At 37.3% G+C, this 18120-nt stretch overlaps 1 protein-coding gene across 10 annotated transcripts in view; it reads left to right on the top strand.

The window, feature by feature from the left end:
* The window catches only part of CCDC91 (coiled-coil domain containing 91), a 398587-nt gene that overhangs the window by 10916 nt on the left and 369551 nt on the right, over positions 1 to 18120 (top strand). Inside the window, exon 2 of one of the 10 annotated variants that reach the window (XM_025403279.1) lies at positions 11152 to 11222. The exons of the other annotated variants lie outside the window; for them this stretch is intronic. The gene's annotated coding sequence lies outside the window, so the exon portion shown is untranslated. The remainder of the gene's footprint in view (positions 1 to 11151; positions 11223 to 18120) is intronic. 10 annotated transcript variants of the gene reach the window in all.

Consider the following 18120-nt stretch of genomic DNA (forward strand, 5'->3'; position numbering starts at 1 on the left):
AGTAGTCATTCAGGAGCAGGTTGTTCATTTTCCATGTAGTTGAGCGGTTTTGATTGAGTTTCTTAGTCCTGAGTTCTAGCTTGATTGCACTGTGGTCTGAGAGACAGTTTGTTATAATTTCTGTTCTTGTACATTTGCTGAGGAGTGCTTTACTTCCAATTACGTGGTCAATTTTGGAATAAGTACGATGTGGTGCTGAGAAGAATGTATATTCTGTTGATTTGGGGTGGAGAGTTCTATAGATGTCTATTAGGTCTGCTTGCTGCAGAGATGAGTTCAACTTTCTGTCTCGTTGATCTGTCTAATGTTGACAGTGGAGTGTTGAAGTCTCCCATTATTATTGTATGGGAGTCTAAGTCTCTTTGTAAGTCTCTAAGGACTTGCTTTATGAATCTGGGTGCTCCTGTATTGGGTGCATATATATTTAGGATAGTTAGCTCTTCCTGTTGAATTGATCCCTTTACCATTATGTAATGGCCTTCTTTGTCTCTTTTGATCTTTGATGGTTTAAAGTCTGTTTTATCAGAGACTAGTATTGCAACCCCTGCTTTTTTTTGTTCTCCATTTGCTTGGTAAATCTTCCTCCATCCCTTTATTTTGAGCCTATGTATGTCTCTGCATGTGAGATGGGTTTCCTGAATACAGCAGACTGATGGGTCTTGACTCTTTATCCAGTTTGCCAGTCTGTGTCTTTTAATTGGAGCATTTAGTCCATTTACATTTAAGGTTAATATTGTTGTGTGTGAACTTGATCCTGCCATTATGATATTAACTGGTTATTTTGCTCGTTAGTTGATGCAGTTTCTTCCTAGCCTCGATGGTCTTTACATTTTGGCATGTTTTTGCAATGGCTGGTACCGGTTTTTCCTTTCAATGTTTATTGCTTCCTTCAGGGTCTCTCATAAGGCAGGCCTAGTGGTGAGAAAATCTCTAAGCATTTGCTTATCTGTAAAGGATTTTATTTCTCCTTCACTTATGAAACTTAGTTTGGCTGGATATGAAATTCTGGGTTGAAAATTCTTTTCTTTAAGAATGTTGAATATTGGCCCCCACTCTCTTCTGACTTGGAGAGTTTCTGCCGAGAGATCTGCTGTTAGTCTGATGGGCTTCCCTTTGTGGGTAACCCGACCTTTCTCTCTGGCTGCCCTTGAGATTTTTTCCTTCATTTCAACTTTGGTGAATCTGGCAATTATGTGTCTTGGAGTTGCTCTTCTCGAGGAGTATCTTTGTGGCGTTCTCTGTATTTCCTGGATTTGGATGTTGGCCTGCCCTACTAGGTTGGGGAAGTTCTCCTGGATGATATCCTGAAGAGTGTTTTCCAACTTGGTTCCATTTTCCCCCTCACTTTCAGGCACCCCAATCAGACGTAGATTTGGTCTTTTTAGATAATCCCATACTTCTTGCAGGCTTTGTTCATTTCTTTTTCTTCTTTTTTCTTTTGGTTTCTCTTCTCGCTTCATTTCGTTCATTTGATCCTCAATTGCTGATACTCTTTCTTCCAATTGATCGAGTCGGTTACTGAAGCTTGTGCATTTGTCACGTATTTCTCGTGTCATGGTTTTCATCTCTTTCATTTCGTTTATGACCTTCTCTGCATTAATTACTCTAGCTATCAATTCTTCCACTTTTTTTTCAAGATTTTTAGTTTCTTTGCGCTGGATACGTAATTCCTCCTTTAGCTCTGAGAAGTTTGATGGACTGAAGCCTTCTTCTCTCATCTCGTCAAAGTCATTCTCCGTCCAGCTTTGATCCTTTGCTGGCGATGAGCTGCGCTCCTTTGCCGGGGGAGATGCGCTCTTATTTTTGAATTTCCAGCTTTTCTGCTCTGCTTTTTCCCCATCTTTGTGGTTTTAACTGCCTCTGGTCTTTGATGATGGTGATGTACTGATGGGGTTTTGGTGTAGGTGTCCTTCCTGTTTGATAGTTTTCTTTCTAACAGTCAGGACCCTCAGCTGTAGGTCTGTTGGAGATTGCTTGAGGTCCACTCCAGACCCTGTTTGCCTGGGTATCAGCAGCAGAGGCTGCAGAATATAGAATATTTCTGAATAGCGAGTGTACCTGTCTGATTCTTGCTTTAGAAGCTTCCTCTCAGGGGTGTACTGCTCCCTGTGAGGTGTGGGGTGTCAGACTGCCCCTAGTGGGGATGTCTCCCAGTTAGGCTACTCAGGGGTCAGGGACCCACTTGAGCAGGCAGCCTTCCCTTCTCAGATCTCAACCTCCGTGTTGGGAGATCCATTGCTCTCTTCAAAGCTGTCAGAGTCGTTTGCGTCTGCAGAGGTTTCTGCTGCTTTTGTTGTTGTTTAGGTCTGCCCTGTCCCCAGAGGTGGAGTCTACAGAGACTGGCAGGTTTCCTTGAGCTGCTGTGAGCTCCACCCAGTTCGAGCTTCCCAGGGGCTTTGTTTACCTACTTAAGCCTCAGCAATGGCGGGCGCCCCTCCCCCAGCCTAGCTGCTGCCTTGCGGTTAGATCACAGACTGCTGTGCTAGCAATGAGGGAGGCTCTGTGGGCGTGGGACCCTCCCGGCCAGGTGTGGGATATACTCTCCTGTTGTGCCGGTTTGCTTAAAGCGCAGTATTGGCCTGGGAGGTACCCGATTTTCCAGGTGTTGTGTGTCTCAGTTCCCCTGACTAGGAAAAGGGATTCCCTTCCCCCTTGCGCTTCCCAGGTGAGGCGATGCCTCGCCTTGCTTCAGCTCTTGCTGGTCGGGCTGCAGCAGCTGACCAGCACCGATTGTCCGGCACTCCCCAGTGAGATGAACCCAGTACCTCAGTTGAAAATGCAGAAATCACCGGTCTTCTGTGTCGCTTGTGCTGGGAGTTGGAGACTGGAGCTGTTCCTATTCGGCCATCTTGCTCCGCCCCCCTCTGAGTTATTTTCTTAGTGGTTGTCCTGAGACTTACAAATAGTACCTTATTTTGTAACAATCTATATGGATTAATACTAACTAAATTTAAGTTTACAAATTTTGTTCCTATATATTCCCTCCCCTTCCTTCATGCTATTATTGCATAAGTTACGTCTTTCTACATTAATACAGTATCCATTAACACTGATTTATAATTCTAGATTTATGCAGCTGTCTTTTAAATCACATAGGAGAAAAGAACCACAACCACACATACATTTATATTCTCTTTTATATTTACCTATGTAATTATCTTTACCAGTTTTCTTAATTTCTTTACGTAGATGCAGATACTGTCTCTCGTCCTTTCAATTCAGCCTGAGGGACCCACATTAGTATTTCTCGTAGATAAGATGTGCTAGTATGCATTCTCTTTGGTTTTGTTTATCTGAGAAAGTCATAATTTCTTCATATTTGAAGAATAGTTTTGCTGGAATTAGAATTCTTAGTTGGCAGTCTTTTTCTTTTAGGAATTTGAATATATCTTTCCACTGCCTCTGGCCTCCATGGTTTTTAATGAGAAATCAGATATGAAATCTTATTGATGATTCTGTATTTGTGATGATTTGCTTCTCTCTTGTTGCTTTCAGTATTCTCTCTTTATTTTTTGAAAATTTGGTTATGATGTGTTACAGTGTGGATCTCTTGAATTTTATCCTACTTTGAGTTTATTGAGCTTCTTAGATGTATAGATTAATGCTTTTCATCAAATTAGAGAAGTTTCCTCGTATTGTTTCTTCAAATATTCTTTCTACCCCTTCCTTGTTCTCCTCTTTTTCTGGTACTCTTTTTATGCATATGTTGGTATGCTTGATGGTTTCATATAGATCTTTGATTCTCTGCTTATTTTTCTTCATTCTTTTTTCATTGCATTCCTTAGCCTGGATAATCTCAATTGACCTGTCTTCAAGTTCAGTGATTTTTGTGCCAGCTCAAATGTGCAGTTGAACTCTTCCAGTGAATATTTGAATTAAATTATTATACTTTTTAACCCCGCAATGTTTGTTTCTTTTTTTGTAATCTCTGTCTCTTGGTTAATAATCTCTATTTGCTGAGATACTGTTATACTTCATATACGATTTTCTTTAGCTATTTGAAACCGTATCTAATAAAATATTTAAAGAAAACATTTTAGTGTCTTTGTCTCATAAGTCCAATGTCTGGGCTTCCTTAGGGACAATTAACTGCCTTTTTTCTCTCTCTGTATAGATCATCCTTTCTTGTTTCTTGCATGTCTCACAATTTTTTTTTGTTGAAAATTAGATAATTAAATAATTCCTAATGTGGTAACTCTGGAAATCAGATTCTCCTCCTCAGGATTTCTTCTTGTTTGCTGCTCTTGTTATTTGTTTGCATAGTGACTTTCCTGAACTGTTTATGTAAACTTTGTATTCTTTTTCTGTGTGGCCACCAAAGTCTTTGCATGGTTAGTACCGAACAGCTAATGATTGGACAGTTATTTTTCTAATGCTTGCAAGCAATGAGTCTCCCAGCGTCTCCTGATGGTCTCTGTGTGCATGATGGAGCATGCCTTCAATGCTTAGACAGGCAGTTTATAACTCTGCTTTAGCTTTTAGTTCCCACTTGTACAGAGCTTAAAGTGTAGCAAGAAGTCAAAGCTTAGGTCGCCTTTTCAGTTCTTTACTGAGCACTTGCATGAGCTTGGCCATCTGGAGTTCAAGGAGTATGTTGGATCTTATCAAAACCCCCTATTGACATTTCATTACCTAGCTTTTACTTTTAAGATTCTGGTCAGCTTGTTGTTTGCCCCAACTGTTACTGATACTTCAGGCAACTTGATGTTAAACAGTTGGCTTTGTTTGCTTTTGACAAATGCCATCTGGGGAAAACGTTATTGGCACTGGGCAAGCTCTGAGTCAGGTCAAATAAAGACAAGTAAAGGAGTGGTGTTTTCCAGGGAACTGCCGGACAGGTCAATAATGACATTTTCTGGGAATGGGGTTTTGGAGGAGCTCCAACCCTATTGTGTCCCTCCTGGTAGCTGCTAGGCTGCTGGATTTTACTGTGATTTTTGAGCCTCCTAGTTTTCAAGGCTCTCATGGTACTGGAGATAGAGGGATGAGATTAAAATGCCATAAAACTTATTCTTAATGAAAATCAGCGATTTTTCTGTAGTACATTCTTCCTAGATTGATGCAAGCCTTTGATTAATTTCTAGAGTTCTGAAAAAAGTTGACTTTGACAATTTTTGCCACTATTGTTCTTGCTTTATAGATGAAAGGATTTTTGGATTTGCTTAACTCCACTATTACTGCTGATGTCACTGTGTAGTATTTTAATAGCTCAAGTTCTTCCTAGTGTCACCTTATCCCAATTATACTTATATTCCACTACTTTGCTTCATCTTTATCAACTATGCTGTACAGCTTCATACAAGAGATCATTTGGGGATTATTCTAATTCAGATATGTAAAAGCTTCCCATATGTAGCAAATCATTTAACAATATTAGGCATCTGCTTAGTGCTGTGAAAATTCTATAGGATGAAAATTACAGTCTGTTCCTATATTTAGGGAGGTGTCTGCAGTAGAGTTAGTATTTTATACATGTAAAAAAAGTTGAATTATTGATTATATGAGTGAAAGATCTGATAAGGTGGAAGGTAAGCTACTTTTATTAATAATAAGTAGTATGCTGCAGACATAGAGCATTATTAGCCATTATGTAATTTTGTTCTTAAATAATTTGGGTCAGTTTTAAATAGAGGAAATCTTCAGTTTAGGCTTGTGAATTATGGCTAAAAATTCAATTGAATTGCCAAAATGATTATACTGAATATTATTAGTGATCATTAAACACTGTGTGCTATGCCTGAACATATTACTTGGAGAAATTGGATTTTCTGGTTAATGGAATTTCCTAGTAAAAGAAAAACAACCAGAAGCCCAGTTTTTCCTTGATTTTGTGAAAGTATCTAGACATGTATTTGTGGGTTTTGATGACTTAGTTATTGAAGGTAAATGACCTCTCCCCCTGCCCCTTTTTAAAGCATTTAGCTGAATGCTTATCAAGCTATGGTACCTGGCATTCATAATTGAGAATATTGTTTTCCAGTGCTGCAGAAGAGAGTCACATGATTGTTGCCCTCAAATAATTGGTAAGAACATTGGGTTAAAATGTAGTTGTATTGTATTTTTGGGTTCTTACAATATAAATATATGTAAGTTTTTGTGTTTTATTTACTTTACATCACTTTTCTGCATGAGGAAGACATAAATGGTTTGCAAATGTTGTAAATGATTACTAGAGATGCCTTTTCATGCTCACATTAGCCAGTCCCTGATATGCATTTATTTTTATTATTAACTTTCTGATTAAAAATAAAATTATGCATACTGGCATTTTTTGGGGGAAATAATGCTATTATTTATTTCACCATTCAGAATGCAAAATTAGCAATTCCTACTGTAAGCAATTTCAAATTTTCACACTTACCATGAATTTAAGGATGCAAAGGACCTGCTTTATATTTCTGCATTTTTTTTTTGTGAGGGAAAGTCATGTTAGGTATTTCTAAGATGTGTTTTTCTCTTCTCTTTACTCTCCTTATTACATTTGAATCATGTGTAGTTTTAAGCTAGGTATTTATTTACTTATTTGTTACCAGAGAGATGTCCCATGTTTGGGTGGTATATATTGCTGCCAAAGGCTCACCATGACGTTGCTCAAGGTGAAGAGAGGCCTTAGCACCACTCTCTGTTACCATCATTTGGGTTTCAAGTCTCGGCACGTCATTCATAGGTTACAGTATCCTCATGGTCGCACATTTCTTTCAGCTCTTGTCATTCCACTTGAAGGGAGACCATTAGATGTTCTAGAGATGGCTGCATGCAAACGTTTAAAACCTTTGAGAGAATACAGTGCACTAGGGAGGCTATTATTATGACTATCAGGAGGATAATACCAAGAGTTTGGAGTATGCTCCTTACCCAGGGTCCCCATAAACCATACCTCTTAAACTCAAATAGATTAAAGAATGAGCTAGATAAGAAGTCTACTCGCTTAACTAAGTAGTTTTTTCATTAATCCCCTGCAACTGAATTTCTGTAATACCTGATGTTTTCTCTATAGGCCGTAAGTGCCAGTGGCCGCACAGGTACTTCTGTGTTTAGCCACTTTTACTATTTAGCATAACTTTTACAAGAGAATTTAAAGTCTGTTGTGTAACCATAGCCTTTACAGTATATAAAGCCTATCATGCTAACTAGCCTATCATGAGGGATACATTTCTAATCATTGCCTGTTTTATTCCAAACCATGGAAAAAGGACCTACCAAATGATGCCCTTCCAGAGGAGTGAAGGCCTCCAGGCAGTGTTTTCTTAAACCCATGATGTGGGTTAAGAGGAGTGAATCAGTGTTCTGTTTCTGACTGATTATGAGGCAAAGTTTCTCACTCACATCGGGCCTTCATCTTTTATCTATCAAAGTGTAAGATTATCCATGTATAAGGCTAGCTGCAAAATTCTTCACAAATAAAAGTATATCCCATAAGTGCACACAACAGACCTTTTTTCCACTTCTATTCATAGAGGCATAAGCAAGGAAGAAAATATTTAAAGATAAGAGTCTAATGATAGTAGAGAAATCTTGATCTACGATCTTGGGAAAAGCTGTTCACATCAAGGATGCCTTCTTCTGGGGAGAAACTTCTCTGGTTAGCTTTACGTTAAGGATTTCGATGAGTGTACAGTTCCAAAAGTGTGGAGGGATCCTTCACAGTTGTGAGATTATGAACCCAAGGTGTGAGATTCCAAAGTTTTGTTGCAGATTGGATGGCAAGGGCAGTCTTATTCTGATGTTCTCAGAAGATCCAGTCTTTGGATTCTAGATTGTGAAAGGGTTGATTGTCCTCCAAACCATAAAAAGCTTTATTGACCTGATGAAAATACACTGTGGTAAAATAATTTAGTGTTATAACATCAGCCCTCCTGCATGGGAAAGTTTTTATACAACCAAAAAACATGCATTGAAAATGAATGAAATCCTTTTGTAAATGTTTAAATGGCCCATCAGGTAGCCGAATGTACCTGAAGCTTTGATTGTCTTCCCAGGAATATAGAATGGAACATTGGTTATAAACTATTTTCACAATTTATAAGTCACCACATCAATATATTTAATTTGGATCATTTTATCTTTTCCATGATGAGTCATGGAATGCAGAACTTTTAATAATAAAAGGTTTAAGGACTCAATAAGGACAAGGCAGCTGTTCTGGTTTTTCATGAGTCTGTGCTTAACATTGGACTTGATTCTCCAAATTAGATGCATAGAACTGATAACTGATGGGTAATCATAGGTAATTTGATTTAGACCATGCATTTTATTCAAATTGTGTATCTAAATAATTTCAGTATTTGGTCATTTAGCATGAAAATCTGGCAAAGTACTTCCTTGGTATTTAATTAATTTTTGTTCTACTTGCATCAGCAGTTTTATAACCCAGTCAGTCTTTTCATGAAAGTTCCAGGAATTCTTACCCAGTTCAAATGACATGATTCTAAAGCTATTAGAAACCTGTATTCAAGAGTACTTTTCAGGGTCCTCTCCATCTTTCATGAACCTCCTAAAAGATGCCATGCTTTTGAAATTTTGAGAAACTGCATCAGCATTAAGCAGTTAACTATGGAAATGATTTTAAATAGTTATAATTAACAATACAATTGACAAAGAAATTTTGTTATTTCTGTGGTCTACAATAACATAATAACTTTAATTGTGATTGATAGCATATACTCAGACATAATAGAATTTTAGAAGTCCCATACAATTTTGGAACATATATTAATATAATTTACTAAAATATAACCTGGAGACTAAACATTATTTTTATTTTGACAAAGTTTCCCATGTAACTTAACATGCCAAATAATCCTGTTTACCTGTCTCTTAAATGCTTCAGGGGCCCTCTGGAGGATTCCAAAATTCGATGTCAGAAAAGACCATTTTAAAGGTGAAATTTGATTTTGAGAAGCCTATAAAATATGTTTAAAGGTTTAAAATACTTGATATTATGAAATAGAATCCAGGTTACTATAAGTCATTCATTTAGCCAAAATGATGACTTAAAATTCTTTTTTTCTGAGATGGAGTCTTGCTCTGTCGCCCAGGCTGGAGTACAGTGGTGCCATCTCGGCTCACTGCAAGCTCCGCCTCCCGAGTTCACTCCATTCTGCTGCCTCAGCTTCCTGAGTGGCTGGGACTACAGGTGCCCGCCACCAAGCCCGGCTAATTTTTTTTTTTTTTTTGTATTTTTAGTAGAGATGAGGTTTCACCATGTTAGCCAGGATGGTCTTGATCTCCTGACCTCGTGATCTGCCTGCCTCTGCCTCCCAAAGTGCTGGAATTACAGGTGTGAGCCACCACACCTGGCCCATTATCTTTTAATATTTCATGAAAATCTTGTTAAAGAGAGAAAGCCAAATTTCAACCTTCATTAGTCTATTAATGTCAATCCCAATTTTTAATAAACCTTATAAACAAATCACTTCAATCTTAGTTTGACCAGAAAGTGAGATTCTCATAAATCGTTTCTAACCTTTTACAATTTTTGTGAAAGAGAAGATTAGTGCTTTAAGAAAAAACCTTGTTGTGCCTTTATTCCCATTTTCAATTTATGGAAAAACCGAATAATACTGCTTTAAATTTGGCCAATACATTCACACACAGAATTTCTTTTACAATATTAATTATTTATTATTTCTTCTTCTTCTTCTTATTTTTTGAGACAGAGTTTCACTCTTTTTCCCAGGCTGGAGTGCAGTGGTGTGATCTCGGCTCACTACAGCCTGAGCCCCTTGGTTCAAGTGATTCTCCTGCCTCAGCCCTCTGAGTAGCTGGGTTTACACGTGCCCGCCACCAGGCCTGGCTAATTTTTGTATTTTTGGTAGAGACAGTGTTTTGTCATGTTGGCCAGGCTGGTCTCGAACTCCTACCTCAGGTAATCCACCTCCCTCGGCCTTCCAAAGTGCTAGGATTACAGGTGTGAGCTGCCATACCCAGCTCAAGATTTTTTATAGCACTTTCATAACTTGTGTAAAACTTTAGCTTTATTTTATCTAATTTTAAACAATCCTTTAACTCTTTAGGCAAAAATTTATATTCCCATGCTTTCTTATAATCTTTTACCAAAACACATTTCGTTTTTCAGTAGTCTTAATTATATGTTAAAATGGTAATTCTTAGCAACTTTCACTTTTGGTGCATAAATTTCCTTTCATTATTCCTTTCATAATTTCCATAGACCATCTACAACATGCTTGGACTTTCTGACTTATCCTAAACATCCTTCTTTTTTAAACAACCAGGTCATTTTTCACTTTAGGACAATAATTTACGATACAAGATCCTTTCTGATATAAAATCTCTTTTCTTTATAACCTTGTTTGTATAGCTAGGGGACTTGACTAATTCCATATGTCCCCAGGCCTTTAAAGTCAAGGCAGTGTATGACCTTAAAGCATTTAACAAACCTAGTATCTGACCTGAATAATTTAGACCACATATCTTTATTTTTGCCAAAAATCTTTAAAATGTTTTATTTCCCAAAGATTACTAAAATCACGTGAACTAAAAGGCATTACAATTTTTATTTTTCTTTCAAAATATTTGATTTAAGTGCCTATTTTTCTTTAAACCAATTAATTAGAGCTCTTTTACATAAACATTACACATACAACACATGTATAACTACACAGACAGAAGATTATTACAGTTGTTGTAAGTTTCTGTTTACCAGTTCTAAGTTTTTAAATTGTATTACTGGCTATAGGATGAAGTCTTTGGAAGAACAGGGCCAAGAAAGGGTCTCTGGAGCCTCCTGTTTTTCCCAAGGAGACCCAGGCTGTTAGAGCTTGAATATCTGGTTTTAATTAAGCTGACTTTTAACCATAGCACTCTTTAATAACAGTTTTTCTGAATTTTTTATTACCTGACTTTAGCCAGGCCAAACAGCTGATACTTTTGTGCTTAAAGAAAGAAAAATTGAAGATGATTTGTAGAGGTTAAGATAATTTAAAAATGGTAAGGGTCACCCAAATATCAATGAGAAAGTACTCATTGCCTAAGCTGGGAATTGAACCCTGACCCAGCAGCCATTTTGATGGCGGAGACTGAGAAAGTATTATCAAATAGTTACAAGGTCAAGCTTCCAGGGACATACAAAACAAGATGGAGTCTCATCTATTTTTTCCTTTTTTTTTTTTTTCCCTTTTCTTCTTTCAGGGATCTGCAGCAAAGATTATTACTGACCAGTTTGCTGGGACATCTTGAACAGCGGGCTTCCAGGGTTTTAGGCACGTATTTTATCCTAAGGTACCCCTCTTTATGACAGAACAACACAGAAGGACAAAGCACACTAGATTAACTACAGCTTAAGACCAGCCTCAGAATTCTTTTTTGTATTAATTAAAACTTCACAGAGGAGATAAATAGTGATTTTTACCATTCATTTAACCAGTTTGGACAGAGAAACAGAGGCCAGAAATCTGAGTGGTGAGAAATTCTTACCCTTTTGCCAACATGCCAAGCCTCTGGGTTTCCTTTCCCTGAGTGGCCCTAGTGACCTGGCTCACCACACCATAACCCTGAGGGCCAAGCCACAACACAAAGAAAAATTATCTTTTTCCATTCTGGCCGGTGCAAAATACTTGTGACAAAACATAGACATTAGCGAGTCTGCCTAGCACCCAATATCAGACTGGCAGGGCTCAAAATTGCCCCCAGATGGTCCCCATCATCTCTAAATCTTTTTTAGAAGCTTCTGCATATTAATAGGCATCCCTAGATGTGATTAATTTGGGAAACTTCATTTTTAAATACACTTCCGTGTATTGTTGTTCACTTGGAATGTTTTACTGTAAGTTATGTTTAGTAAGATTTTGTCATTTCTGTAAGACTTTGTTGTCTCTTGGGTCTAGTGTACAGCTGGAAGGAACTCAGTTTTCTAGAAATTAAGGATTCCGTTTTTTACCTAAAATGTTGGCTTTACTCTCAGGTTCTCTTGATTAACTTAGCCAGTTTTTTTTTTCCCTCTACCTAAGCATACCAGTAAAATGAAACAAAGAGGTAGAATATAAAAATCCCTGTGAATTTTCAAATGCCAAATTTTATAACCCCTACAATATTACAGTTTGCTACCAGTTTCTTTCTGACCCAGTCAGATGTAAGAGGCCTCTAACTGGACCCTAGCCAGTTAATTTCTGAATTAAATCCATTCCTGGACCCAGTCCAGTTTCTGTCATGACTTCCAAACCCAGTTTGGATTAGAAATTTGCTCAAAAGATACTTGGAGAGCTCAAAACACAAATCCATGGAGTTCTGAAATCCAAAAGAGAACTTACTGCAATCCCCAGCCACACTGAGATCAGTGGACTCAAATGGGTCCTGCAGGTACCTTGCTTTGTTCACTCAGTGCTCCTGGGGGTTGTTAGAAGCTATAGTTTGGATCCCGCTTCTGACACTATCTGTTAAAAGTAAAGCTTCAGCCAAATTAAATTTAAAGGAGTTTAACTGGGCAATGAATGATTTGTGAATCGGGCAGCCTCCAGAATCACAGCAGATTCAAAGAGACTCCAGTGTGGTCACATGGTGGAAGAAGATTTATACACAAAAAAAGGAAACGACATACAGAAATGGGAAGTGAGGTACAGAACAGCTTGATTGTTTACAGGTTGGTGTTTGCCTTATTTGAACACAGTTTGAATGCTCAGCAGTATGTGAATGATTGAAATACGGCCACCGGAATTGACCAAGACTCAGCTCTTTTACAGGCGCATACCCCTGAGTTAGGTTTTCAGTCTTGTCACTCTATTAAGTTAGGTGCAGTTCAACCACAAGGACTCAAATATGGAAGTATGGAATCCCTCTTAGTCTTCTTTAACACATGTTTTCTATCATCTTGGGAAAATGTGAGCAAACTAGTTATTTATGTGTTTCCCTTGGTGAACAAGTCTGTTTTTTATTAATGAGGCACTACTAGCAGACCTTTGATTGATGCATAAGCAAAGATTTACTAATTCAAAACTGAGTCTGTGAAAGTTAAATAATGGAGAACTGAGATATGTTGAGAAGCAAAATTCAGTTTAATAGAAATCTTTGAGTCCTGACTGCATTTCAGGTGCCTGTACTAGGCATTGAGGGGATACAGGAGTAAGTGCCACTCTAGGTCTTCAAAGACCTCACAGTCAATTATTTAAGAGTTTTAATAAACAAATAAGTTATAGTGAGGTTATTGATTGGGAAGGAATGGGATCCTGAAAATTGGAATGGGGATGTATGGGAAGACCCTGATGAAGCTGGGGATTTTGAATCCCTAAGTTCTGATGAGTCGTCTTTGCCAATTGAAGAGACCTCCACACCCTTAGTGGGAATGGCCTCTTTATCCTCCTCCCCTTTGCGCCTCCCACCCCTCCAGGGGAATTAATTCTGCATTGCCCAAGGAAACCGTAATGGCTTTCCCTGAGGAGGTTGCCATGCAAGACAATTCTCAAGACCCCTCCCCACCATTTCCTCTTTGTTTCTAGACCTATAACTACACTCAGGTTTTAGTAGGCCCATAAAGATGAGGCACAAAGTGTGACCCATGAAGACATGTACTACACTCCGAAAGAAATACTGAATTTTCTATTTATACCAACAAAAGTCCAGAGAACATGTGTGATAATGGATATTAAGGGTATAGGATAATGCCAGAAGGAACATAAAGCTGGATTAGACCAAATCTATTGCTGTGGGTTCACTAGCAGAGATTCTGCCGCTTGGGGAATTATAAAAGGCTCTTATACTTTGTTTTCTTCATTTGCTCCCATCATGAAAGGGACAGTGTTTTGTTCTTATTCCTGCTGGAGTAGACACTGGATATAGATTTCCCTTCACTGCATGCATTGCTTCTACCAAAACTACCAGACATGGATTTAAAGAATGCCTTATCTACTATCATAGTATTAATATTACACACAACATTGTTTCTGATCAGAGAACTCACTTCACAGCAAAAGAAGTGTGGCAGTGGGCCCATGTTCATGGAATTCACTGGTCTTAAGATGGTCTCTACTATAGTGAAACAGCTGGCTTGATAGAATGGTGGAATGGTTTTTTGAAGACTCAATTATGGTGCCAGCGCCTTGAAAGGCTGGTGCAGGATTCTCCAGAAGGCTGTGTATATGCTGGATCAGTTTCCAATATATGGTGGTGTTTCTTCCATTGCCAGGATTCATAGATCCAAGAATCAAGGAGTGGCATCAGTCACTATTACTTCTAGTGACTTGCTAACAAAATTTTTGCTTCCTGTTCCTGTGAACTTATGCCTTGATGACCCAGAGATCTTAGTTCCAGATGGAGGAATGCTTTTACTAGGAGATAAAACAATGATTCAATTGAATTGGAAGTTAAGATTCTAGCCTGGTCACTTTGGACTCCTCATATCTCTGAATCAGCAGGCAAAGAACAGAGTTACTGTGCTGGCTGGACTGATTGATCTTAACTACCAATGAGAAATTAGATCGCTGTTCTATAATGGGGGTAGAGTATGTCTGGAATACAGTGTATCCCTTAGGATGTCTCGGTCAGTGGAAAATTACAACAACCCAACCCAAGCAGGAGTACTATGGCCCAGATACTTCAGGAATGAAAGTTAGGGTCACCCCACTGGGTAAACAGTCACAACCAGATGAGGTGGTTGGTGAAGGCAAAGCAAATACAAAATAGAAAGTGGAAGAAGATAGTTATTAATACTAGCTATTAATACAGAAACAAGGCCTGTAATTGTCATGTGTATTTCCATCTTATTTTGTTATGTTTATGTGTATGTGTATAAAATGTAGAAAGTATCTTTGTTTTCTTTCCTCTTTTATTCCCTTATCATGTATATAAGATAGTTTGACTATATATAATAGTATTTAAGTATTGTTAGTTTTACATCCTAGTGTTTACAGGATATCAAGGAAAATAGAAATATCATTCAAAGTCTTTACTTCCTCTTCTTGGAAAGGGGCTAATACATTTCCAGTTGTAGTCAGGACAGTTGCATCACGTTAGGTGAAATTATGACCTTGTTATTTTCTTTATTTGGAGACTAAATATGATTTGAGGAGATGCAGATGTGTGCCAAGTGGACTTGTGATGCTTAATTTTATGTGTCAACTTGACTAGGCCATAGGGTACTCACAGATTTGATTAAACATTATTGTAGGTATGTCTTTGATAGTATTTTTGGATGTTAACATTTGAATTGGTAGACTGAGTAAAGCATATTTTCCTCCCTAATATGGGTAGCCCTCATCCAACCAATTGAATATGTGAGTAGAATGAAACAGTTGTGTAATAAGAAACTGCTTCTTCTTGACTGCTTGAGCTGGAATGCCAGTCTTCTCTTGTACTTGGACTGTATCTGACACTATTGGCTCTTCTGGTTCTCAGGCCATTGGACTCAGGCTAGAACTTACACCATCAGCTTTCCTTGTCGTCAGGCTTAACACTATCGATTCTCCTAGCTCTCCAGCTTGCTGACTGCATATCTTTGGACGTCTTGGCTTCTATAATCTCATGAGCCAATTTCTGAAATTAATATTTCTCTCTTTATTTATATACACAGAGAGTTCCTCTTAGTTCTCTTTTTCTGGAGAACCCTGATTAATATACTTACCAAAAAAGTAGAAAATTTGTTGATTATTTCCTCTTCCAGTATAACCAACAGTTTGTGGTTGGCATGATATAATGTCAAATATGAAGCTAATAAAATTTTGAAATAATGTAGGATTATCTTACCACTGTACCTATTAAGAAGAGTGGTCTTTAGCTTACTTCATAATTTGCCTTTATTGTTTGTGATATCCCAAAGGCAACTTAAGAAATAAATGACTATATACTATGTAAAAGGAAGATGAAAAAAATAATGAAATGCTTAAAATGCCTAGTACAAGCAGAATTTATAGTAAATATTTTAGAAAGCCAGACACAGACAGAAGCAGTGTACGTACACTGTCAAGCATATGAACATTTAACAACAGTGACACATACCTGCTTTGGCTTCAATATATTTGGTAATTCTCAGGAATTGGTACATCTTTTTAATTTTCACCACATTACCATTTTAGATTATAGAAGATAGTCATTATGCCCCTGTTTTCCCTGTTGAGGGCTAAAATGTTAATCAGATATACTGGGGAAAGATTTAATATACTTAAAATAGAATCTTATGCTGAATAATGCTGCTTAAATTAAAAAGAGAAGAGAAACCCATTAATAGCAATACTTAGTAGTACTTAATCGTCGCTGTTTTGTTGTTTTAAGAATGAGTTAGCATGAAGACTCTAGGATTTCCTCTTTGATCAAAACTTTTAGGAGAGAAGAATGATCCTTTGTATATTTTCAGCATTTAAAGCTGTCTAATTGCCACACATTCTTTCCATTGTGATTGTGTAGCAATGCTGAGGTCTGGAATTATGCAGATCATTTAAGCTTTCTTTGTTGTTCATCAGCTCTCACCACAGTCCTTTCTCTGTGTTTCTGATGTTGGATTATATGGCAAGCTTTTGTTGGTTCTTATCTTCAGAAAATGTATAGTCATTTTCTAAGCACAGCACATACGTATTTCTCTTGCAATTCAGTTACTTTAACATGGTTTCAGTAAGTAAAATAAAATATATATAGTGCCTCAAAAATATCACATAATCCAATTATGCTAACCAAAATTGTGCCATCTTTTTGGGAACTTATATGTAATGAACTGGTGGACTTTGTCTCCTCTCCCAGAGGAAGATAATTATGATAATTGAATAAAACACCATTAACTGGTTTTGTATGTAGAGAAGTTGGGGTGTGTGTTTGTGTGTGTGTATAAACTGTAGCATTCTTTTTATATAGTTATATATTTTTATTCATTCTTAAGGTAATAAGCAATTGTTGAGAGCAGTGTTCTTATAATTGCTCTCTTCATCTATGAAACTGAAATTTCTTGATGGCTTTAAGTGTATTTGTTCAGGAGAGAGAAAATCATTGTGAGGGAAGTAAATAGAATGTTACTTTCATGTTAAGGGATTCTTTGTTTTAGCATTTTAGAATATCAACATCAGGGAATATCATAAGCATCAGGGAATCACTTGTAATGATGATAAAGGAAGCAGCACTTCAGAGAATTGCACTTACACATAAAGACCTGTCAGAAAATGTTTAAAATTAGAAAGAACTCAAATATGTATCAACTAGTATATGGATAAAGGAATTACAGAACATTCGTACAATACTAGTCAGCAGTAACAATGAACATTACTACTATTGCTTCCCTGTTACCCATAGTGTACACATCTTTCCCTCATGATAAGGAAATTATATCCCAAACTAATCTCTTAACATACTACTAGGAAATATGCAAAAATGAGCAAGATGGTAGTATTGTGGTACTGACAGCAGAGGTTCTAGAACAGATTAGAATACATAATTGAATATATGTACATGTAAACACAGAATATATGTATATGTAAACACACAGATTTGAAATTTTTAGTTCATTATATCCTTTAAATATCCTGGGGTGGTAGTTGTTTGCAGATAAGCTAAGTTTAGTTGAACATACTTGAGTTATACGTAGCTTTTGGAAACATTTTAGGAAATTTTCCGAAACAGCAATTTTGAACTGACTACTCAATCTTATATTCATTTTTATAGGTAGCCTTCAGATGTTTTCCCGTGTATTTGAGAAGTTGAAGTCAGTAAGTGAATCAAAAGATACTAAGTATTCATTAATTAACTATTTTTCTGTGCCACAAAGGGACAGAATTTTTAGAATTGCTGGAGAAAGGCAGAAGATAAGACTGTAAAGGTAAATTTGAGCCAAATTGTGAAAGGACTGTAGGATTTCATGGTAGGAATAGATTACCAACAGCAGAGTGGGAGAAGTAAGTATGGGCATGATGAAGGCAACCCTAGGCAGGGTAGGATAAAACTGTATGTAATCATTATTTTATGTAACTACCTGAAAAAAATAAGGCTTTCGTTTGGATGCAGGGTGGTGGTATGCTCTTACTTTCAAATTAAAAGTAAGATACAGACTTTTACTAAGCAGAAAGATGATTATAATTTGGAAGAACCTGATAACTTTCACTATCCGTGGCAGCCTAGTTTACTGTAGAGAGCTTAAAAAATCTTGACATAGGTGACATCCTTTTCTTATCATCTAAGGTTGTCTTCCTGTTT

Source organism: Theropithecus gelada, chromosome 11 (assembly GCF_003255815.1).
Source record: "Theropithecus gelada isolate Dixy chromosome 11, Tgel_1.0, whole genome shotgun sequence".
Lineage (NCBI taxonomy): Eukaryota > Metazoa > Chordata > Mammalia > Primates > Cercopithecidae > Theropithecus > Theropithecus gelada.